Source organism: Varroa destructor, unplaced genomic scaffold (assembly GCF_002443255.2).
Source record: "Varroa destructor unplaced genomic scaffold, Vdes_3.0 BEIS01000002.1, whole genome shotgun sequence".
Classification (NCBI taxonomy): Eukaryota; Metazoa; Arthropoda; class Arachnida; order Mesostigmata; family Varroidae; genus Varroa; species Varroa destructor.
The window spans coordinates 37,552,885-37,561,267 of NW_019211455.1; positions in this window are offsets into that span (position 1 = coordinate 37,552,885).

Below are 8,383 nucleotides of genomic sequence, written 5' to 3' on the forward strand. Positions count from 1 at the left end.
CCAGTGATATCCAGCTGGTACGCAAAAATTTTACTCAAACCCATTTAGGAAAAAGTACCATGAGTCAATTTCCCTATAGCCTGCAATACCCGTCTTGAAACATAGGTCAAGATTAAGCCCTGATTATATGGAACACTTGAAAATCAGCAAACGAAAAATTTAAAAAAATCAATAACAAGAAACGCCCGACTATTTAATATATATGTATTGCGGCCATCTAGCTTTTAGTGTTTGCTTCCATCCTCCTATGTTTTAAGATGCAATTCGGCCGGGTACAGTTACCAAAGTTGCCCGAACCTGATAGTAGCGAAAAGACAATCGGTCGGATGACATATCTAAGATCAAAAAAAGAACACGGCAAACCGGACTTTCAATGCATGCATCGCAAATGAGCTTGCACAAACCAAAACACTGAAATACTTCCGCCAGGTGAAGTTTTTAGGGGAAACATCATCTTGTGGTTTGTCTTAGTTCGAAATTCTATATTCTATATTGATTCTGGAGGCACCATAGGTGAAAAAAGCGACTGCCCGATGCGCTCGACAAAAATAACATACAGCTCTAACATACACTAGTAAGACATAACATAAGGAGATTCCCAAGAAGAAAATTATGCCAACTCCAAGTTTTCAGGAAATTAGGAAAGATCTTTACATAAAATGTGTGAATAGACGGATTTCGTTGTGCTGCGATTTGCAACCCTGTCACCTCTAGCTTTATTTTCTAGTGCGTAAGCATCGTTTAAACAGGAACTCTATATAAGTAACCAGTCGTTATGGTTGTTATTATCAGACGTTAGAACTCGTTAACATACGATTTGATGTACAGATACTAAATTATTGAGCAATTTTTCTATGTATGTATCTTACAGGGCTCACAGCTGCCATTATGTCAGTTCAATAGCATTTCACAAACCACACGCAGCCACCCACGGATACAACGGCCCTAATAATCACGCAGATCGGGACCGCCAATAAACTCTGGTCAAGTCTTTCTTAAACGTTATTGCAAATTCATGCTAGCCTGCTAAAGTTTCCATGTGAATATAAAAAAGTCCAGTTTGTTGAAATGTGCTGCATATTATCGTCAACACCGCTTGGCCCTGTCGGTTTACTGCTACCATTGCAGATACCGATCACTTGGAACTAACCTTTCGTGAAGACCAACGCTTTCTGAAACAACCCCTATTGATGACAAAGTAGCTCCAATTAATATTTAATTTAATTTCAAGGAAACCTTTGCTAAAACGTTAAAGTGAAAAGCCCCAAATATAACTTTCCTAAAAAGTCAAATAAAAAGAAATGTTTTTTTTTTATTTTTTTGACTTGCCTTTTTTTGGACATCTGATTTTTTTGACAGCATCGTTCGTACTCGTGACATAGACTGATACAAGGGAGTTGGCGGGTTTTAAAACTGAATAGTTTTAGAAGTACGCAACGCCGGCAGACGAAATTTATTTGGCAAATACTCCAGTGTTTTAAAAAGTTGTGGCTAAAAACCGATTGAGTATACCGTACGCAAAATTAGTAGAAAAGTACATCTTTTAGTCTGTATTCTGTATTTCGAAAATCACAGCGTTGCGGAGATTAGTTGATAATTGTTGAAGACATTAGGCAAGAATGTTTAAAGGGAAAACGCAGTACGTGGATGGTGGAGACACTTCAAGAACGAAGACTGGGGTGTTGAAGACGAGCCAGGAGATGTTAGTTATGTTGAGACCCGAAAACTAAGAGCCTATTGCTGTAACGTCGTACAGAGCTGTAACTCAAATACTGAAAATACGGAAATTAGGTAAGAAATGGTTCTCCCGTAACTTAACATCAGGGTAGTTGGAAATGCGTATGGCCTACCCCACGTACAGCTTGCGGAACTTTAATCAAAAGAAGGAAAACTAGGACAATATGGCCATTATGGATGAAGCGTAATTTAATCTCTGCTGCTAGCCGAAAAGAACCTAAGCGATGTAATGGCGTTTCTTTGGAGAGAGATCGAGTTCGGTAAAAATATTTATAGAAGTGATGAAAGTACCTGCAAGGGATATTTGTTACTGCGAGATACTCGCCGAAAATGAAACATTGAATGCAGCCCTTACAATGGTCATGGACTGATGATATGGCAATCGAAAGCATACACTCTGGTTATTTGGTGGCAACCCTAGATCTTATCGCCATGCCTCAGTTATTTCTTGAATTAAATGGAGAAATATCTAACGTTGGCTTCGACCGCCGATTCGTCCAATCTAAGCCTGGGTGATTACGTGGCTTTCCATGCCCCAAAAGGGACAAGTGGTTTATTTCGAGAAGCCATAGATAAAGAAATAGCACATAGAAACGCGGATATATGGCTGTTCACAAATTGCCAGAGCACTGAATCAAATATGTAAATTTGAAGAAGAGTCTTTTTAAAATCATTATTCTAGTCTTACTAGTCCAAAAGTTATTCAATAATGAAGTCCACCGGATTCCCTTGCTACAGTTTAGTACACACTAGCAATAGATTACCATAATTTCATTCTATACATATGTACTTTTCTATTGCAGTAGCTAAACAGTGCTGACCTTTAAACAATAAAGATGAATTTGAGTGGCGGCAGGTAAATATATAATATACGCGTTCGTGTACGTCGAGCACGTAGAGCTTGCAAAAAGCGCAAGAGATGCATGCGAGTACCTGTGCATAGAATAGTTGTATAGAAACATACCTTTAATCATGGCGTCGACGTGCCCAAAACATACTTATGCGGGAATCTGAAGTTGCGACGCTGATTGTAAGTGGCTCGGTGAAGATCAGACATTAAAAACAAAAAAAAACATGTATGTTGTTATATTAAGTAAAGGCATGCGACAATTACACTTGCGCTAGAACTATACGATGATGTTAGACGATCTGCACACGCTAACTCCTACAGTTGTAATAAAGGTCAATATTATTTTCTAGAAAAGCTAAATAATCTTATAAGCGTTGACTGCAAAAGTGCTAAAAAATAGATTTTTCATGTACAATATTTGAGGAAGTTCATCCTTGGAATGATTTCGTTTTACATGTTTGGCGAGCCCAAATTTTTTTACTGAGCACTCCTTTTATCGGTTGACTGCTTATCCGAGAGAGCAATCTGAAGGTATTCACTCTGAAGAATCAATATTGAATTAGGTTTAGTAAAACGATCAGGGCAAGACACTACAAAACTTTATTTACGTATAATATCATTATATTGTTTGCCATTATTTATTTATCTTGTAACAATACAACTTTAAGGGATATTTTGAGTAAAGATCCGTCGAATTACGTGGAATGGAATCTGAAGAGGCAAACAGAGCTACCACGCTGAAGTCAGTTATTTAAGATCGACAACAATTAATTAAAATTAGTAGGCCCGTTATGAATACCTAAGTGAAACCGAATTGCTATATATGCTTAGCTCCAAGCAGCACGTACCTTGAAGCTTCCCTTGTAACTTAAGACATCAAAGTTTATTGTTGGTACCTCTCTTTGAGATGAACATAGTTTCAAAATATGGAGTCAGCCAGGCAAAAGGTTCATGAGATTTTACGGAGATACTGAGTTCAAAGTGGTGTTTAAATTCGTACATGTCTATTGCAAATATGCCAAATGAGTGAATAATAGAATTCACTCATAACTTGCTATTAGCGTGCAGGTGTAGTTAAATGCGTAGGGTTTAGGTAATAGCTCAAGGAACGTATTAATAATGGTCAACGTGCAGTAGAAGTATTGAATGGGTTGTTTTCTCTCGTCATTTTTATTAGCTCCTGAAAGATGCATGTAAAAATTGTAATAACAGCCTTGCATGTACCCCACCTAGCTGTGTGACTGTCCCCTTCAATTGTTTCATCGAACACTTCCGATATTGATTTTTGCCAGCCAGCCTCGCCCTCACCGATATCTTAATTTCATCACAACGGAATATCTTATGTTGCTTATTTACGTGATAGAGATATGAGCGTCAAGGTATGCATGTACGTTCATTTCCCTTGGGTACTATAGGCTGTCAAAGCATGTATCTCCATTTTAGTTGAGTACCAAAGGTACCATTAGATATGAATATAGATATTGAGAGGGCTAACCTTGAATAGCGGGTTGTGTATTCGAATGTTTTGTTAGCATGACCTTAACCAAGGCATAAAAAACCTTCTTTGCCTTCCATCATTTAGAAGATTTGCCTCTTGTGCCTATAAGGTTTTCATGTATAGCTCAATGTGCCTCATAAACAGCACGACATTAAGGGTAGATATTGTTTATTTTCTTTTGGTTTGTATATTGCTGAGTGAAACTCACCCGTGCGTGACACAGCCCCACAATGGCCTTTGTAGTTGCCCTTCTGGAACAACCTCAGTTTACTGCCATAGCAATAATTATAATAGCCCCCGGCCCGTCTAAGAGCACTTCCGTGTTCGAAGCGAATTTGTACGAGTCTGTCCATAACAGAATTCGTCTGCTTTTGTGCTCAAATCCGGGCGCGGCTTATTACGGTTAATGGATTTTAATTGGAATAAGGATATCAACAGAGACTCTATGTACGTACGTGCTCACTTCGAAGACAATTATTTAAAAACCCCAACTTGATTTTTCTGTGGTCATATCACGTGCTTTTTTTTTACTGCATAACTGAATGAAATATCAAAAGGGCTCATTCCGAACTTGTCGACTGTCGATCAATACGTTGGCAAATCAAACGCAATGTTAAAAGAGCAACGTATGACCGTGACAGAAAATTAATCGGAAGAAACTCTTACCAATGCTTACCTCAAGAACTTAATAAGTTAATTAATATCTTCATAAAATATTTTTAAAGGTACTATTGTCATAGGTTCGAGTTTTGGACTGTACAGTGTATACACTTGTACGTAATAGTGACTTAGTTGTGCTATATTGAAGTTTAACGTTAATGACCTTCGTCATTAACGTTGAATTTCGATACGTCAACATGGGGGCACAGGTGGAGTTTGTCGGTCGTAATGCGGCACAACGATATGCGTTTGGGGGGGGGGGGGGACTCATGCCGCGAACTATATTACACAACTACACTAGCCTCAGAAAGAACGGAACTAATCTTTTGTCGGGCGCTCAAAGATTGCCAGTTTGCCGCAGTGTGCTGTGGATCACTTGTTGTGGTAGGCTTAGGGGTATTAGAACACTCAGAATTAATTCAATACTATTAGCCAGGCTCACCGCTTTGTCAGCGTATTTTGGCCTTTTTGACAAAAACAATCAAAGAAGGAGGAGGTTGCCTGAAGACGAATTTCGAAGCTGCTGCTGGTCGTTGTTGTGTAGTATTTTAATAGTATTATTTCGTAATTACTTGTATATGGACAACGCCGTCATTACCGCCATGGAGAAGGTGGAGATATTGCAATAGGACTTTTTGATGAACACGGTACCTGGTTTGGTCAAAAACTTTCGAATCAAACAGGTATTTTCCGTTCGACATCACTATCTATCGACCCATCACATGTTCACTGTGGGGTCGCTGATTGTGCTGCCACCCTGCTGACAGATGATGTCAATGAGACGTAATATAATTTTATGACATATGTCGTCGGCATTTATTAAGCGGTTAAGCACAGCTCTCTACAATGGGGGCGTCTTTTGTGAGCGGTTGATAACGATAACCTAGTTCGATCGTTCTTCGCCACTCTGTGCCTAAAAGAGCTCAAATAACGCAACACGTCCGCGAATAGTTACAGCTATTAAGACAAGCGAGCTCATTCAGCGCGAAAGTAACTCGCCGTTCGAAAGCAGTTTCTAAAAAGCGTCTTAACTTAGTGAGCGAAGGTGGAGCGGCGAAACACACGCAAAAAACAACAACAAGTGCGTGGTGATGATGTTGATAATATACAATTAAATTATGATGCATCAAACTCCGTTTATTGATGGCCGTATGTCTGAAACGGCTGACAAATATGGTAAAATAGTCCGCAAGCGTTTTGGCCGGCATTACATAGGGATAAGACAAGAATAAATATATCTTAATGAAGAAGTAATATTATTTCCCACTAGAAAACAACGTTCGGTGCTCGCAACCTGTGAAAAGCAAGTGATACTCAGTTCAACTGCCAATTGAACCGAGGAACATGTCGGGGTGAATAAATAGATGTATAAACAAAAGCTGCGTAGGATTACAAGGTTAGCTACCAGCCCCGACATTTGAAATAGGCAATAAAATGCAAATATAATACCTTTCATTTGTAAATTCGGGTAATATGTTACTAAATCGTGTAGGAAACAGCTTCGTTTGCGCCGTAACCGTGGCCTTTGTCCTACCGTTCCTGTTAGAATATTAGTGCGAAATGTCGAAAAAAAATCATTTCGGACTCCGAACGGAGGGGAACACGCGACTAATTTCTTAGTTTCTGGCCATTACGCTAGATATCACACAGGCCAAGATAAGTGTAACGACGCATTAGAAAGCAATTGCCCCGTTCGAACGAATTCGATATTTTGTAAATAAATAAAATCAAGTGAACACTGCAGAGAAACCGAAATTATCACTCATCTTCAATAAATGCTATTGCTTGATAAAAATCACACAGCTGTTATACAATTATAAGATACCTAAAGAACATTGTGTCTATACAATATGACTCGATACTTTATCGTTCTCCCATTGTAAAGTTGATGATAGCTTGACGGGTGACGTTACCCAATGAATAACTATTTATCTTCGGCTTCTTTTTCATTCCTTCATTTCATGTTTAGTAAATACACATTTGTGACACAAAACAGTTCTGCGTTTGCAGAATGATTCGTTGTATTCAAAACGAAGTTGTGTGAATCCGTCGCCACTCGAAGCTCTGGGACGAGTTCGAATTTCCTTTGGAGTATCGTTTTCTGTTCGCTGTTTTTTTGTGAAAATAAGTAAGCATACAAAAAGGTCCCACGGCGTTTAGGAGATACTGCTAACAAAATCGACACTTATTTTTTCCCATTAGTCTAAAAACTGAAATTATTATAAAATAAAGCCGAATGTTTTGGCTATATGATGGATGTCTGATGCACGTTTTTTAAAAAAAAGTCAATAGCTGAGAAACGTGTTTATTTTTCAAGTTTGTCGAGCAGAAAAACGAAAAGCGTGCCTTATATTGTGTTCTTTCGCATTATCGAAAGCGTCCTATTTTGAAAATGTGCATTACAGCTTAAAAGGTATTTATTTTGACGAAAGTGTACAATTCCAGTTCCACAACAAGGGGCAGGTGCCACTGCCAACAGAGTGAGTTCGAGAGAAAATATAATGTGTTGAGGGAAAAGGCTAGGGAAGCTTTGTGTCTAAAAACAACTCGTAGAAATTGGGGCCAAGAAGCAAATAGGCTCCAAAATCGACTGTCGATTTTATATGTGCACCTCAAGATTATATAGATAGACCTTAAGGAGAAGTCCAGGGTGGCGGGTTTCTTACCGCAATAACATGTGTTTAGCCATCTAGCTGTAGAGGGGCCAATATTCATACAGGTCGGGCAGTCTTCATTTGTTGAGAACTTTGGTCGTCAATGAATTTTTATTAAATCAAAGGCCGATCAAAGGATGCATGTTTTTCGCTCTGTCTAAACAACAATAACAAGCAATTTTCCCCGATATTGAGTCAGATAATTATTTCGAAATTCTTCAGTGTCGTTCACAGTGTGAAATTACCTTCAACAATTCCGTACCGTTATTACTCTAAAACTCCAAAAAGGTTTTTTTTTTTGAGCAGAGGCCATATTTGGCTTAGATTGCTTAACTAACTTTCCATGTATTTACTTAGAGCAGGATACTTCATTGAACATTATAATGAGCGTCAAAAAAAACTCTGTGCAGGTCGAAAAGGAAGCTCCACATTTTTTTAGATAAACCGCCTTTTATTTCGTAAAAGGGTTCGCGTACATGTATGTAATAATCATGCGTTATTGCGTAACGTTGGAGATTGACAGTAATAAAATTATAATATTTACTATACGCTTATTCACAGTACTTCTAATTAGCTGACTACTTGACCAGCACGCAATAGCAGGATGAACAATGGCTTCGAATCAAAATTTTTTTTGAGTACTCGCCGAGGACAGCTTCAAAAATTCATCAAATGCTTTTTTCTTTCTCGTAGTTCTTCCTAACTTTTCTAGACCGGTATCTTTGCGATCGTTGTTAAAAGAAGCTAAAGATTAGGACAAACGACATCTGTACAACTCTTCGAATATTATAAAGTTCAGCACTAAACTATCTAAAATCTTGCCTCGTTATTCTCACCGGATGTTTCTTTGTTCGTTGGCCTTTATTCGTGCCGAAAAGAATTGTTTTCCGTTGCTTTCAAGGTATCGTACCGATACAAAAGTATGGGACCCTTCATACCTTGGGCTACATCTGTGGATCTCAGTAACACTTAGATAGTCATCAT